At 54.4% G+C, this 12804-nt stretch overlaps 29 non-coding genes across 29 annotated transcripts; 6 read left to right on the forward strand and 23 right to left on the reverse strand.

Annotated features, from left to right (window-relative positions):
* Positions 1-280: 280 nt before the first annotated feature.
* Trnag-ucc (transfer RNA glycine (anticodon UCC)) lies at positions 281-352 on the forward strand. Its single transcript has one exon. It is a non-coding gene; the product is annotated as a tRNA-Gly (tRNA).
* A 585-nt stretch (positions 353-937) lies between these two features.
* Trnai-aau (transfer RNA isoleucine (anticodon AAU)) lies at positions 938-1011 on the reverse strand. Its single transcript has one exon. It is a non-coding gene; the product is annotated as a tRNA-Ile (tRNA).
* A 198-nt stretch (positions 1012-1209) lies between these two features.
* Trnae-uuc (transfer RNA glutamic acid (anticodon UUC)) lies at positions 1210-1281 on the reverse strand. The gene has a single exon. It is a non-coding gene; the product is annotated as a tRNA-Glu (tRNA).
* A 296-nt stretch (positions 1282-1577) lies between these two features.
* Positions 1578-1650, reverse strand: Trnam-cau (transfer RNA methionine (anticodon CAU)). Its single transcript has one exon. It is a non-coding gene; the product is annotated as a tRNA-Met (tRNA).
* A 381-nt stretch (positions 1651-2031) lies between these two features.
* Positions 2032-2102, reverse strand: Trnag-gcc (transfer RNA glycine (anticodon GCC)). Its single transcript has one exon. It is a non-coding gene; the product is annotated as a tRNA-Gly (tRNA).
* Positions 2103-2443: 341 nt separating this feature from the next.
* On the forward strand, positions 2444-2515 carry Trnag-ucc (transfer RNA glycine (anticodon UCC)). Its single transcript has one exon. It is a non-coding gene; the product is annotated as a tRNA-Gly (tRNA).
* A 585-nt stretch (positions 2516-3100) lies between these two features.
* On the reverse strand, positions 3101-3174 carry Trnai-aau (transfer RNA isoleucine (anticodon AAU)). Its single transcript has one exon. It is a non-coding gene; the product is annotated as a tRNA-Ile (tRNA).
* A 198-nt stretch (positions 3175-3372) lies between these two features.
* On the reverse strand, positions 3373-3444 carry Trnae-uuc (transfer RNA glutamic acid (anticodon UUC)). The gene has a single exon. It is a non-coding gene; the product is annotated as a tRNA-Glu (tRNA).
* A 296-nt stretch (positions 3445-3740) lies between these two features.
* Trnam-cau (transfer RNA methionine (anticodon CAU)) lies at positions 3741-3813 on the reverse strand. The gene has a single exon. It is a non-coding gene; the product is annotated as a tRNA-Met (tRNA).
* A 381-nt stretch (positions 3814-4194) lies between these two features.
* Positions 4195-4265, reverse strand: Trnag-gcc (transfer RNA glycine (anticodon GCC)). Its single transcript has one exon. It is a non-coding gene; the product is annotated as a tRNA-Gly (tRNA).
* A 341-nt stretch (positions 4266-4606) lies between these two features.
* Positions 4607-4678, forward strand: Trnag-ucc (transfer RNA glycine (anticodon UCC)). The gene has a single exon. It is a non-coding gene; the product is annotated as a tRNA-Gly (tRNA).
* Positions 4679-5263: 585 nt separating this feature from the next.
* On the reverse strand, positions 5264-5337 carry Trnai-aau (transfer RNA isoleucine (anticodon AAU)). The gene has a single exon. It is a non-coding gene; the product is annotated as a tRNA-Ile (tRNA).
* A 198-nt stretch (positions 5338-5535) lies between these two features.
* On the reverse strand, positions 5536-5607 carry Trnae-uuc (transfer RNA glutamic acid (anticodon UUC)). Its single transcript has one exon. It is a non-coding gene; the product is annotated as a tRNA-Glu (tRNA).
* A 296-nt stretch (positions 5608-5903) lies between these two features.
* Trnam-cau (transfer RNA methionine (anticodon CAU)) lies at positions 5904-5976 on the reverse strand. Its single transcript has one exon. It is a non-coding gene; the product is annotated as a tRNA-Met (tRNA).
* Positions 5977-6357: 381 nt separating this feature from the next.
* Positions 6358-6428, reverse strand: Trnag-gcc (transfer RNA glycine (anticodon GCC)). The gene has a single exon. It is a non-coding gene; the product is annotated as a tRNA-Gly (tRNA).
* A 341-nt stretch (positions 6429-6769) lies between these two features.
* On the forward strand, positions 6770-6841 carry Trnag-ucc (transfer RNA glycine (anticodon UCC)). The gene has a single exon. It is a non-coding gene; the product is annotated as a tRNA-Gly (tRNA).
* A 585-nt stretch (positions 6842-7426) lies between these two features.
* Positions 7427-7500, reverse strand: Trnai-aau (transfer RNA isoleucine (anticodon AAU)). The gene has a single exon. It is a non-coding gene; the product is annotated as a tRNA-Ile (tRNA).
* A 198-nt stretch (positions 7501-7698) lies between these two features.
* On the reverse strand, positions 7699-7770 carry Trnae-uuc (transfer RNA glutamic acid (anticodon UUC)). The gene has a single exon. It is a non-coding gene; the product is annotated as a tRNA-Glu (tRNA).
* A 296-nt stretch (positions 7771-8066) lies between these two features.
* Trnam-cau (transfer RNA methionine (anticodon CAU)) lies at positions 8067-8139 on the reverse strand. The gene has a single exon. It is a non-coding gene; the product is annotated as a tRNA-Met (tRNA).
* Positions 8140-8519: 380 nt separating this feature from the next.
* On the reverse strand, positions 8520-8590 carry Trnag-gcc (transfer RNA glycine (anticodon GCC)). The gene has a single exon. It is a non-coding gene; the product is annotated as a tRNA-Gly (tRNA).
* A 341-nt stretch (positions 8591-8931) lies between these two features.
* Trnag-ucc (transfer RNA glycine (anticodon UCC)) lies at positions 8932-9003 on the forward strand. The gene has a single exon. It is a non-coding gene; the product is annotated as a tRNA-Gly (tRNA).
* Positions 9004-9578: 575 nt separating this feature from the next.
* On the reverse strand, positions 9579-9652 carry Trnai-aau (transfer RNA isoleucine (anticodon AAU)). Its single transcript has one exon. It is a non-coding gene; the product is annotated as a tRNA-Ile (tRNA).
* Positions 9653-9850: 198 nt separating this feature from the next.
* Trnae-uuc (transfer RNA glutamic acid (anticodon UUC)) lies at positions 9851-9922 on the reverse strand. The gene has a single exon. It is a non-coding gene; the product is annotated as a tRNA-Glu (tRNA).
* A 296-nt stretch (positions 9923-10218) lies between these two features.
* On the reverse strand, positions 10219-10291 carry Trnam-cau (transfer RNA methionine (anticodon CAU)). Its single transcript has one exon. It is a non-coding gene; the product is annotated as a tRNA-Met (tRNA).
* Positions 10292-10672: 381 nt separating this feature from the next.
* On the reverse strand, positions 10673-10743 carry Trnag-gcc (transfer RNA glycine (anticodon GCC)). The gene has a single exon. It is a non-coding gene; the product is annotated as a tRNA-Gly (tRNA).
* Positions 10744-11084: 341 nt separating this feature from the next.
* Trnag-ucc (transfer RNA glycine (anticodon UCC)) lies at positions 11085-11156 on the forward strand. Its single transcript has one exon. It is a non-coding gene; the product is annotated as a tRNA-Gly (tRNA).
* Positions 11157-11741: 585 nt separating this feature from the next.
* On the reverse strand, positions 11742-11815 carry Trnai-aau (transfer RNA isoleucine (anticodon AAU)). The gene has a single exon. It is a non-coding gene; the product is annotated as a tRNA-Ile (tRNA).
* Positions 11816-12013: 198 nt separating this feature from the next.
* On the reverse strand, positions 12014-12085 carry Trnae-uuc (transfer RNA glutamic acid (anticodon UUC)). Its single transcript has one exon. It is a non-coding gene; the product is annotated as a tRNA-Glu (tRNA).
* Positions 12086-12381: 296 nt separating this feature from the next.
* On the reverse strand, positions 12382-12454 carry Trnam-cau (transfer RNA methionine (anticodon CAU)). The gene has a single exon. It is a non-coding gene; the product is annotated as a tRNA-Met (tRNA).
* Between the last annotated feature and the right edge of the window lie 350 nt (positions 12455-12804).

Raw genomic sequence — 12804 nt, forward strand, 5'->3', positions numbered from 1 at the left:
TCGTCAAGCGCCATAGCATTCTGCCGAGAAGATGCTGCAGACGCTGAACCCTGCACTGTACTGCTTAAAATCGCCGCCAGAACGCCGTCCTCTGCGTACTCTTGCGTCGCCAGAGCCGACTCTTGCCAAAGGATGCGAAATGTGCGCGGATATGCTGTCCGAATGCGTCTGGATGTGCTCCCCTAGCCTACCTCGAAATGCGCCTGCCAGGTACCATCACCTTCGGCCGCTGCCGACAGGCGGGAAGCCGACACAGTGCGGCGCCGGGGCGCTCCCTTGTGCGGTGGTGGTGTAATGGTCAGCATAGTTGCCTTCCAAGCAGTTGATCCGGGTTCGATTCCCGGCCACCGCAGCAGGCTTTTAATTTCGCGTATGGGTACTTTTGCCACGCGCCTTGAAATTAATGTTTTGTTTTCCTCCCTGTTACTCGCTGCAGACCAGCCTGTAGTGTGTCTCGACTTGTCTCGACTTTGCTCGGCTGACGCGAGAGCTGACGCTCTCAAATCGGCCTATATCAAAACAACAAGCACGAGAAACGACTGAGAGAGGTAAGGAGAGGCGAGGCGATGGACACACAGCACGCCCCTTCATTTCACGGTGGCGTCTCCCTGACCGAATCGGGCTGTGGCTCCGAAAACAAAGGAGAAAGAAAAATAGGAAGTAAAACTGCCAACAGTACCCTGTGTTCCGATGCACTTACCCGCCCAAGTACTGACAAGGGCCAAAGTTGTTACGCATCGGCAATCGGACATTTCCTCTCATTTTCTCTTTATCGGTTGAGAACCAGTGTATCGAGCACACTATGGCCATTGGCGAGTGAATGCTGTAGCGCTTCCCGACAGGTCGGGTTCGGAACCTCTGTCAACTTCCACGCAGGGTGGTCATCACACTCGCCAGCTGAAATAGGCGCTGCCTTTTCGTAGTAGTAAATGCGTAGTGGCCCGTGGGGGGATCGAACCCACGACCTTCGCGTTATTAGCACGACGCTCTAACCAACTGAGCTAACGGGCCTCGACAGATGCAGTTGCTCAGGCCTACACTGGAACCGTGTGGCATGAAGCCATACACCATTTCTATGGCCGTCGTGTGTCTGCTTCCCTCGTCTATATTCTGCTGACTGTCACGAAACAGTAGCTATATTGCGAGCAGGACGGGAAACGGCAGCTCGGACAGCTCAAACTTGTCACGAGTAGTGTGGAAAAAATTCCGTTCCGGTACCGGGAATCGAACCCGGGCCTCCTGGGTGAAAGCCAGGTATCCTAGCCACTAGACCACACCGGATCTGTGCGTTTCTTCGACGGTTCGGACGGTCCCTTGGCGCATTTCGTGCCGAGTCCCGCGTCCGCGCCCATCTCTCTTTGCGAGCATCTTTGCGCATGCTGACTGGCAAGGCGCGCACCTCAAACGTCTCAGAGCAATGCTTTTGGCTTCATGCTCTGCTGGGAGAAGAGGAAAAGGGAAGCTGTAAGTAGCAATAACAGGAAGTAAACATTTTCCCGCTGAAGCGTTGTGGATAACAAACAAGAAATAAGTTGGGGCCCCAGCAACAGCACCACCATCAGTCACAGAAAATTAAATGCCCCGGGTGAGGATCGAACTCACGACCTTAAGATTATGAGACTTACGCGCTGCCTACTGCGCTACCGAGGCACCGGTGAACCGTTTGTCCTGGAAACTGGGTAAGTATCATACCGAATGTTAGACGTGAAGACACTGTACTTCCTGGATAACGTGTTCTGTTTGCTACACGTGCATTGCCGGCCCAGTTGATTGCGGTGTTGCTGCAGCTTTTGCAACGATAGGCAGCACTCCTTGTCGTTAAAGTTCAGTGCCTCGGAGGCACCTGGACACAGCAACTTGTGAGGCCAGGCCGACGCTAGTCTATAGAACATGATGCGAGCGTCCCAGTGGGGACCCGCCAGTGCTGCGTTCTCGGTTCTTCTCAAGGGAATCCAGCTATACATTCTTGTGGATCGTGCATGTCAAGCGCGCAAGCCACACGGCAGCATTACCGCGGGAAAAGCAAAATGATGCATCGGCCGGGAATCGAACCCGGGCCGCCCGCGTGGCAGGCGAGCATTCTACCACTGAACCACCGATGCTCCGGTCGGTATCAACTTCAAGCTGCTTCCCGAGCAGTTGTCTTAAGGGAAAGTGGGACTGTCGTCAAGCGCCATAGCATTCTGCCGAGAAGATGCTGCAGACGCTGAACCCTGCACTGTACTGCTTAAAATCGCCGCCAGAACGCCGTCCTCTGCGTACTCTTGCGTCGCCAGAGCCGACTCTTGCCAAAGGATGCGAAATGTGCGCGGATATGCTGTCCGAATGCGTCTGGATGTGCTCCCCTAGCCTACCTCGAAATGCGCCTGCCAGGTACCATCACCTTCGGCCGCTGCCGACAGGCGGGAAGCCGACACAGTGCGGCGCCGGGGCGCTCCCTTGTGCGGTGGTGGTGTAATGGTCAGCATAGTTGCCTTCCAAGCAGTTGATCCGGGTTCGATTCCCGGCCACCGCAGCAGGCTTTTAATTTCGCGTATGGGTACTTTTGCCACGCGCCTTGAAATTAATGTTTTGTTTTCCTCCCTGTTACTCGCTGCAGACCAGCCTGTAGTGTGTCTCGACTTGTCTCGACTTTGCTCGGCTGACGCGAGAGCTGACGCTCTCAAATCGGCCTATATCAAAACAACAAGCACGAGAAACGACTGAGAGAGGTAAGGAGAGGCGAGGCGATGGACACACAGCACGCCCCTTCATTTCACGGTGGCGTCTCCCTGACCGAATCGGGCTGTGGCTCCGAAAACAAAGGAGAAAGAAAAATAGGAAGTAAAACTGCCAACAGTACCCTGTGTTCCGATGCACTTACCCGCCCAAGTACTGACAAGGGCCAAAGTTGTTACGCATCGGCAATCGGACATTTCCTCTCATTTTCTCTTTATCGGTTGAGAACCAGTGTATCGAGCACACTATGGCCATTGGCGAGTGAATGCTGTAGCGCTTCCCGACAGGTCGGGTTCGGAACCTCTGTCAACTTCCACGCAGGGTGGTCATCACACTCGCCAGCTGAAATAGGCGCTGCCTTTTCGTAGTAGTAAATGCGTAGTGGCCCGTGGGGGGATCGAACCCACGACCTTCGCGTTATTAGCACGACGCTCTAACCAACTGAGCTAACGGGCCTCGACAGATGCAGTTGCTCAGGCCTACACTGGAACCGTGTGGCATGAAGCCATACACCATTTCTATGGCCGTCGTGTGTCTGCTTCCCTCGTCTATATTCTGCTGACTGTCACGAAACAGTAGCTATATTGCGAGCAGGACGGGAAACGGCAGCTCGGACAGCTCAAACTTGTCACGAGTAGTGTGGAAAAAATTCCGTTCCGGTACCGGGAATCGAACCCGGGCCTCCTGGGTGAAAGCCAGGTATCCTAGCCACTAGACCACACCGGATCTGTGCGTTTCTTCGACGGTTCGGACGGTCCCTTGGCGCATTTCGTGCCGAGTCCCGCGTCCGCGCCCATCTCTCTTTGCGAGCATCTTTGCGCATGCTGACTGGCAAGGCGCGCACCTCAAACGTCTCAGAGCAATGCTTTTGGCTTCATGCTCTGCTGGGAGAAGAGGAAAAGGGAAGCTGTAAGTAGCAATAACAGGAAGTAAACATTTTCCCGCTGAAGCGTTGTGGATAACAAACAAGAAATAAGTTGGGGCCCCAGCAACAGCACCACCATCAGTCACAGAAAATTAAATGCCCCGGGTGAGGATCGAACTCACGACCTTAAGATTATGAGACTTACGCGCTGCCTACTGCGCTACCGAGGCACCGGTGAACCGTTTGTCCTGGAAACTGGGTAAGTATCATACCGAATGTTAGACGTGAAGACACTGTACTTCCTGGATAACGTGTTCTGTTTGCTACACGTGCATTGCCGGCCCAGTTGATTGCGGTGTTGCTGCAGCTTTTGCAACGATAGGCAGCACTCCTTGTCGTTAAAGTTCAGTGCCTCGGAGGCACCTGGACACAGCAACTTGTGAGGCCAGGCCGACGCTAGTCGATAGAACATGATGCGAGCGTCCCAGTGGGGACCCGCCAGTGCTGCGTTCTCGGTTCTTCTCAAGGGAATCCAGCTATACATTCTTGTGGATCGTGCATGTCAAGCGCGCAAGCCACACGGCAGCATTACCGCGGGAAAAGCAAAATGATGCATCGGCCGGGAATCGAACCCGGGCCGCCCGCGTGGCAGGCGAGCATTCTACCACTGAACCACCGATGCTCCGGTCGGTATCAACTTCAAGCTGCTTCCCGAGCAGTTGTCTTAAGGGAAAGTGGGACTGTCGTCAAGCGCCATAGCATTCTGCCGAGAAGATGCTGCAGACGCTGAACCCTGCACTGTACTGCTTAAAATCGCCGCCAGAACGCCGTCCTCTGCGTACTCTTGCGTCGCCAGAGCCGACTCTTGCCAAAGGATGCGAAATGTGCGCGGATATGCTGTCCGAATGCGTCTGGATGTGCTCCCCTAGCCTACCTCGAAATGCGCCTGCCAGGTACCATCACCTTCGGCCGCTGCCGACAGGCGGGAAGCCGACACAGTGCGGCGCCGGGGCGCTCCCTTGTGCGGTGGTGGTGTAATGGTCAGCATAGTTGCCTTCCAAGCAGTTGATCCGGGTTCGATTCCCGGCCACCGCAGCAGGCTTTTAATTTCGCGTATGGGTACTTTTGCCACGCGCCTTGAAATTAATGTTTTGTTTTCCTCCCTGTTACTCGCTGCAGACCAGCCTGTAGTGTGTCTCGACTTGTCTCGACTTTGCTCGGCTGACGCGAGAGCTGACGCTCTCAAATCGGCCTATATCAAAACAACAAGCACGAGAAACGACTGAGAGAGGTAAGGAGAGGCGAGGCGATGGACACACAGCACGCCCCTTCATTTCACGGTGGCGTCTCCCTGACCGAATCGGGCTGTGGCTCCGAAAACAAAGGAGAAAGAAAAATAGGAAGTAAAACTGCCAACAGTACCCTGTGTTCCGATGCACTTACCCGCCCAAGTACTGACAAGGGCCAAAGTTGTTACGCATCGGCAATCGGACATTTCCTCTCATTTTCTCTTTATCGGTTGAGAACCAGTGTATCGAGCACACTATGGCCATTGGCGAGTGAATGCTGTAGCGCTTCCCGACAGGTCGGGTTCGGAACCTCTGTCAACTTCCACGCAGGGTGGTCATCACACTCGCCAGCTGAAATAGGCGCTGCCTTTTCGTAGTAGTAAATGCGTAGTGGCCCGTGGGGGGATCGAACCCACGACCTTCGCGTTATTAGCACGACGCTCTAACCAACTGAGCTAACGGGCCTCGACAGATGCAGTTGCTCAGGCCTACACTGGAACCGTGTGGCATGAAGCCATACACCATTTCTATGGCCGTCGTGTGTCTGCTTCCCTCGTCTATATTCTGCTGACTGTCACGAAACAGTAGCTATATTGCGAGCAGGACGGGAAACGGCAGCTCGGACAGCTCAAACTTGTCACGAGTAGTGTGGAAAAAATTCCGTTCCGGTACCGGGAATCGAACCCGGGCCTCCTGGGTGAAAGCCAGGTATCCTAGCCACTAGACCACACCGGATCTGTGCGTTTCTTCGACGGTTCGGACGGTCCCTTGGCGCATTTCGTGCCGAGTCCCGCGTCCGCGCCCATCTCTCTTTGCGAGCATCTTTGCGCATGCTGACTGGCAAGGCGCGCACCTCAAACGTCTCAGAGCAATGCTTTTGGCTTCATGCTCTGCTGGGAGAAGAGGAAAAGGGAAGCTGTAAGTAGCAATAACAGGAAGTAAACATTTTCCCGCTGAAGCGTTGTGGATAACAAACAAGAAATAAGTTGGGGCCCCAGCAACAGCACCACCATCAGTCACAGAAAATTAAATGCCCCGGGTGAGGATCGAACTCACGACCTTAAGATTATGAGACTTACGCGCTGCCTACTGCGCTACCGAGGCACCGGTGAACCGTTTGTCCTGGAAACTGGGTAAGTATCATACCGAATGTTAGACGTGAAGACACTGTACTTCCTGGATAACGTGTTCTGTTTGCTACACGTGCATTGCCGGCCCAGTTGATTGCGGTGTTGCTGCAGCTTTTGCAACGATAGGCAGCACTCCTTGTCGTTAAAGTTCAGTGCCTCGGAGGCACCTGGACACAGCAACTTGTGAGGCCAGGCCGACGCTAGTCTATAGAACATGATGCGAGCGTCCCAGTGGGGACCCGCCAGTGCTGCGTTCTCGGTTCTTCTCAAGGGAATCCAGCTATACATTCTTGTGGATCGTGCATGTCAAGCGCGCAAGCCACACGGCAGCATTACCGCGGGAAAAGCAAAATGATGCATCGGCCGGGAATCGAACCCGGGCCGCCCGCGTGGCAGGCGAGCATTCTACCACTGAACCACCGATGCTCCGGTCGGTATCAACTTCAAGCTGCTTCCCGAGCAGTTGTCTTAAGGGAAAGTGGGACTGTCGTCAAGCGCCATAGCATTCTGCCGAGAAGATGCTGCAGACGCTGAACCCTGCACTGTACTGCTTAAAATCGCCGCCAGAACGCCGTCCTCTGCGTACTCTTGCGTCGCCAGAGCCGACTCTTGCCAAAGGATGCGAAATGTGCGCGGATATGCTGTCCGAATGCGTCTGGATGTGCTCCCCTAGCCTACCTCGAAATGCGCCTGCCAGGTACCATCACCTTCGGCCGCTGCCGACAGGCGGGAAGCCGACACAGTGCGGCGCCGGGGCGCTCCCTTGTGCGGTGGTGGTGTAATGGTCAGCATAGTTGCCTTCCAAGCAGTTGATCCGGGTTCGATTCCCGGCCACCGCAGCAGGCTTTTAATTTCGCGTATGGGTACTTTTGCCACGCGCCTTGAAATTAATGTTTTGTTTTCCTCCCTGTTACTCGCTGCAGACCAGCCTGTAGTGTGTCTCGACTTGTCTCGACTTTGCTCGGCTGACGCGAGAGCTGACGCTCTCAAATCGGCCTATATCAAAACAACAAGCACGAGAAACGACTGAGAGAGGTAAGGAGAGGCGAGGCGATGGACACACAGCACGCCCCTTCATTTCACGGTGGCGTCTCCCTGACCGAATCGGGCTGTGGCTCCGAAAACAAAGGAGAAAGAAAAATAGGAAGTAAAACTGCCAACAGTACCCTGTGTTCCGATGCACTTACCCGCCCAAGTACTGACAAGGGCCAAAGTTGTTACGCATCGGCAATCGGACATTTCCTCTCATTTTCTCTTTATCGGTTGAGAACCAGTGTATCGAGCACACTATGGCCATTGGCGAGTGAATGCTGTAGCGCTTCCCGACAGGTCGGGTTCGGAACCTCTGTCAACTTCCACGCAGGGTGGTCATCACACTCGCCAGCTGAAATAGGCGCTGCCTTTTCGCAGTAGTAAATGCGTAGTGGCCCGTGGGGGGATCGAACCCACGACCTTCGCGTTATTAGCACGACGCTCTAACCAACTGAGCTAACGGGCCTCGACAGATGCAGTTGCTCAGGCCTACACTGGAACCGTGTGGCATGAAGCCATACACCATTTCTATGGCCGTCGTGTGTCTGCTTCCCTCGTCTATATTCTGCTGACTGTCACGAAACAGTAGCTATATTGCGAGCAGGACGGGAAACGGCAGCTCGGACAGCTCAAACTTGTCACGAGTAGTGTGGAAAAAATTCCGTTCCGGTACCGGGAATCGAACCCGGGCCTCCTGGGTGAAAGCCAGGTATCCTAGCCACTAGACCACACCGGATCTGTGCGTTTCTTCGACGGTTCGGACGGTCCCTTGGCGCATTTCGTGCCGAGTCCCGCGTCCGCGCCCATCTCTCTTTGCGAGCATCTTTGCGCATGCTGACTGGCAAGGCGCGCACCTCAAACGTCTCAGAGCAATGCTTTTGGCTTCATGCTCTGCTGGGAGAAGAGGAAAAGGGAAGCTGTAAGTAGCAATAACAGGAAGTAAACATTTTCCCGCTGAAGCGTTGTGGATAACAAACAAGAAATAAGTTGGGGCCCCAGCAACAGCACCACCATCAGTCACAGAAAATTAAATGCCCCGGGTGAGGATCGAACTCACGACCTTAAGATTATGAGACTTACGCGCTGCCTACTGCGCTACCGAGGCACCGGTGAACCGTTTGTCCTGGAAACTGGGTAAGTATCATACCGAATGTTAGACGTGAAGACACTGTACTTCCTGGATAACGTGTTCTGTTTGCTACACGTGCATTGCCGGCCCAGTTGATTGCGGTGTTGCTGCAGCTTTTGCAACGATAGGCAGCACTCCTTGTCGTTAAAGTTCAGTGCCTCGGAGGCACCTGGACACAGCAACTTGTGAGGCCAGGCCGACGCTAGTCTATAGAACATGATGCGAGCGTCCCAGTGGGGACCCGCCAGTGCTGCGTTCTCGGTCTTCTCAAGGGAATCCAGCTATACATTCTTGTGGATCGTGCATGTCAAGCGCGCAAGCCACACGGCAGCATTACCGCGGGAAAAGCAAAATGATGCATCGGCCGGGAATCGAACCCGGGCCGCCCGCGTGGCAGGCGAGCATTCTACCACTGAACCACCGATGCTCCGGTCGGTATCAACTTCAAGCTGCTTCCCGAGCAGTTGTCTTAAGGGAAAGTGGGACTGTCGTCAAGCGCCATAGCATTCTGCCGAGAAGATGCTGCAGACGCTGAACCCTGCACTGTACTGCTTAAAATCGCCGCCAGAACGCCGTCCTCTGCGTACTCTTGCGTCGCCAGAGCCGACTCTTGCCAAAGGATGCGAAATGTGCGCGGATATGCTGTCCGAATGCGTCTGGATGTGCTCCCCTAGCCTACCTCGAAATGCGCCTGCCAGGTACCATCACCTTCGGCCGCTGCCGACAGGCGGGAAGCCGACACAGTGCGGCGCCGGGGCGCTCCCTTGTGCGGTGGTGGTGTAATGGTCAGCATAGTTGCCTTCCAAGCAGTTGATCCGGGTTCGATTCCCGGCCACTGCAGCAGGCTTTTAATTTCGCGTATGGGTACTTTTGCCACGCGCCTTGAAATTAATGTTTTGTTTTCCTCCCTGTTACTCGCTGCAGACCAGCCTGTAGTGTGTCTCGACTTTGCTCGGCTGACGCGAGAGCTGACGCTCTCAAATCGGCCTATATCAAAACAACAAGCACGAGAAACGACTGAGAGAGGTAAGGAGAGGCGAGGCGATGGACACACAGCACGCCCCTTCATTTCACGGTGGCGTCTCCCTGACCGAATCGGGCTGTGGCTCCGAAAACAAAGGAGAAAGAAAAATAGGAAGTAAAACTGCCAACAGTACCCTGTGTTCCGATGCACTTACCCGCCCAAGTACTGACAAGGGCCAAAGTTGTTACGCATCGGCAATCGGACATTTCCTCTCATTTTCTCTTTATCGGTTGAGAACCAGTGTATCGAGCACACTATGGCCATTGGCGAGTGAATGCTGTAGCGCTTCCCGACAGGTCGGGTTCGGAACCTCTGTCAACTTCCACGCAGGGTGGTCATCACACTCGCCAGCTGAAATAGGCGCTGCCTTTTCGTAGTAGTAAATGCGTAGTGGCCCGTGGGGGGATCGAACCCACGACCTTCGCGTTATTAGCACGACGCTCTAACCAACTGAGCTAACGGGCCTCGACAGATGCAGTTGCTCAGGCCTACACTGGAACCGTGTGGCATGAAGCCATACACCATTTCTATGGCCGTCGTGTGTCTGCTTCCCTCGTCTATATTCTGCTGACTGTCACGAAACAGTAGCTATATTGCGAGCAGGACGGGAAACGGCAGCTCGGACAGCTCAAACTTGTCACGAGTAGTGTGGAAAAAATTCCGTTCCGGTACCGGGAATCGAACCCGGGCCTCCTGGGTGAAAGCCAGGTATCCTAGCCACTAGACCACACCGGATCTGTGCGTTTCTTCGACGGTTCGGACGGTCCCTTGGCGCATTTCGTGCCGAGTCCCGCGTCCGCGCCCATCTCTCTTTGCGAGCATCTTTGCGCATGCTGACTGGCAAGGCGCGCACCTCAAACGTCTCAGAGCAATGCTTTTGGCTTCATGCTCTGCTGGGAGAAGAGGAAAAGGGAAGCTGTAAGTAGCAATAACAGGAAGTAAACATTTTCCCGCTGAAGCGTTGTGGATAACAAACAAGAAATAAGTTGGGGCCCCAGCAACAGCACCACCATCAGTCACAGAAAATTAAATGCCCCGGGTGAGGATCGAACTCACGACCTTAAGATTATGAGACTTACGCGCTGCCTACTGCGCTACCGAGGCACCGGTGAACCGTTTGTCCTGGAAACTGGGTAAGTATCATACCGAATGTTAGACGTGAAGACACTGTACTTCCTGGATAACGTGTTCTGTTTGCTACACGTGCATTGCCGGCCCAGTTGATTGCGGTGTTGCTGCAGCTTTTGCAACGATAGGCAGCACTCCTTGTCGTTAAAGTTCAGTGCCTCGGAGGTACCTGGACACAGCAACTTGTGAGGCCAGGCCGACGCTAGTCTATAGAACATGATGCGAGCGTCCCAGTGGGGACCCGCCAGTGCTGCGTTCTCGGTTCTTCTCAAGGGAATCCAGCTATACATTCTTGTGGATCGTGCATGTCAAGCGCGCAAGCCACACGGCAGCATTACCGCGGGAAAAGCAAAATGATGCATCGGCCGGGAATCGAACCCGGGCCGCCCGCGTGGCAGGCGAGCATTCTACCACTGAACCACCGATGCTCCGGTCGGTATCAACTTCAAGCTGCTTCCCGAGCAGTTGTCTTAAGGGAAAGTGGGACTGTCGTCAAGCGCCATAGCATTCTGCCGAGAAGATGCTGCAGACGCTGAACCCTGCACTGTACTGCTTAAAATCGCCGCCAGAACGCCGTCCTCTGCGTACTCTTGCGTCGCCAGAGCCGACTCTTGCCAAAGGATGCGAAATGTGCGCGGATATGCTGTCCGAATGCGTCTGGATGTGCTCCCCTAGCCTACCTCGAAATGCGCCTGCCAGGTACCATCACCTTCGGCCGCTGCCGACAGGCGGGAAGCCGACACAGTGCGGCGCCGGGGCGCTCCCTTGTGCGGTGGTGGTGTAATGGTCAGCATAGTTGCCTTCCAAGCAGTTGATCCGGGTTCGATTCCCGGCCACCGCAGCAGGCTTTTAATTTCGCGTATGGGTACTTTTGCCACGCGCCTTGAAATTAATGTTTTGTTTTCCTCCCTGTTACTCGCTGCAGACCAGCCTGTAGTGTGTCTCGACTTGTCTCGACTTTGCTCGGCTGACGCGAGAGCTGACGCTCTCAAATCGGCCTATATCAAAACAACAAGCACGAGAAACGACTGAGAGAGGTAAGGAGAGGCGAGGCGATGGACACACAGCACGCCCCTTCATTTCACGGTGGCGTCTCCCTGACCGAATCGGGCTGTGGCTCCGAAAACAAAGGAGAAAGAAAAATAGGAAGTAAAACTGCCAACAGTACCCTGTGTTCCGATGCACTTACCCGCCCAAGTACTGACAAGGGCCAAAGTTGTTACGCATCGGCAATCGGACATTTCCTCTCATTTTCTCTTTATCGGTTGAGAACCAGTGTATCGAGCACACTATGGCCATTGGCGAGTGAATGCTGTAGCGCTTCCCGACAGGTCGGGTTCGGAACCTCTGTCAACTTCCACGCAGGGTGGTCATCACACTCGCCAGCTGAAATAGGCGCTGCCTTTTCGTAGTAGTAAATGCGTAGTGGCCCGTGGGGGGATCGAACCCACGACCTTCGCGTTATTAGCACGACGCTCTAACCAACTGAGCTAACGGGCCTCGACAGATGCAGTTGCTCAGGCCTACACTGGAACCGTGTGGCATGAAGCCATACACCATTTCTATGGCCGTCGTGTGTCTGCTTCCCTCGTCTATATTCTGCTGACTGTCACGAAACAGTAGCTATATTGCGAGCAGGACGGGAAACGGCAGCTCGGACAGCTCAAACTTGTCACGAGTAGTGTGGAAAAAATTCCGTTCCGGTACCGGGAATCGAACCCGGGCCTCCTGGGTGAAAGCCAGGTATCCTAGCCACTAGACCACACCGGATCTGTGCGTTTCTTCGACGGTTCGGACGGTCCCTTGGCGCATTTCGTGCCGAGTCCCGCGTCCGCGCCCATCTCTCTTTGCGAGCATCTTTGCGCATGCTGACTGGCAAGGCGCGCACCTCAAACGTCTCAGAGCAATGCTTTTGGCTTCATGCTCTGCTGGGAGAAGAGGAAAAGGGAAGCTGTAAGTAGCAATAACAGGAAGTAAACATTTTCCCGCTGAAGCGTTGTGGATAACAAACAAGAAATAAGTTGGGGCCCCAGCAACAGCACCACCATCAGTCACAGAAAATTAAATGCCCCGGGTGAGGATCGAACTCACGACCTTAAGATTATGAGACTTACGCGCTGCCTACTGCGCTACCGAGGCACCGGTGAACCGTTTGTCCTGGAAACTGGGTAAGTATCATACCGAATGTTAGACGTGAAGACACTGTACTTCCTGGATAACGTGTTCTGTTTGCTACACGTGCATTGCCGGCCCAGTTGATTGCGGTGTTGCTGCAGCTTTTGCAACGATAGGCAGCACTCCTTGTCGTTAAAGTTCAGTGCCTCGGAGGCACCTGGACACAGCAACTTGTGAGGCCAGGCCGACGCTAGTCTATAGAACATGATGCGAGCGTCCCAGTGGGGACCCGCCAGTGCTGCGTTCTCGGTTCTTCTCAAGGGAATCCAGCTATACATTCTTGTGGATCGTGCATGTCAAGCGCGCAAGCCACA

This window comes from Schistocerca gregaria, unplaced genomic scaffold (assembly GCF_023897955.1).
Source record: "Schistocerca gregaria isolate iqSchGreg1 unplaced genomic scaffold, iqSchGreg1.2 ptg000747l, whole genome shotgun sequence".
NCBI lineage: Eukaryota > Metazoa > Arthropoda > Insecta > Orthoptera > Acrididae > Schistocerca > Schistocerca gregaria.